Here is a 269-nt window from a genome sequence, read left to right as displayed (position 1 = left end):
CAGGGGCAGGGCGTAGCGGAGGTCTCGGTGTAATTGCGGGACCCCTCGGCGCTCCTGCGGGGCTCCGAGGGCTGGGTGGCAACTGGGGATGGGGGCTGGAGGCAACGGGAAACCCCAAAACAGGGCAGCAGCATCCTGGGCTCAAGGGACTGGGGACAAGGACTCCCCTTCTATATTCCCCGGTGCCCCACAGTGCCAGGGCACCCGTCCCCGGGCAAGGGGTCTCAGTCTCGACGCAGCCGCTCAGCCCCCGACGCCGGGGCCGGGCC

The sequence above is a fragment of the Egretta garzetta genome, unplaced genomic scaffold (genome assembly GCF_000687185.1).
Source record: "Egretta garzetta isolate BGI_Z169 unplaced genomic scaffold, ASM68718v1 scaffold522, whole genome shotgun sequence".
Classification (NCBI taxonomy): domain Eukaryota; kingdom Metazoa; phylum Chordata; class Aves; order Pelecaniformes; family Ardeidae; genus Egretta; species Egretta garzetta.
Note: the sequence above shows the minus strand (reverse complement) of the source record.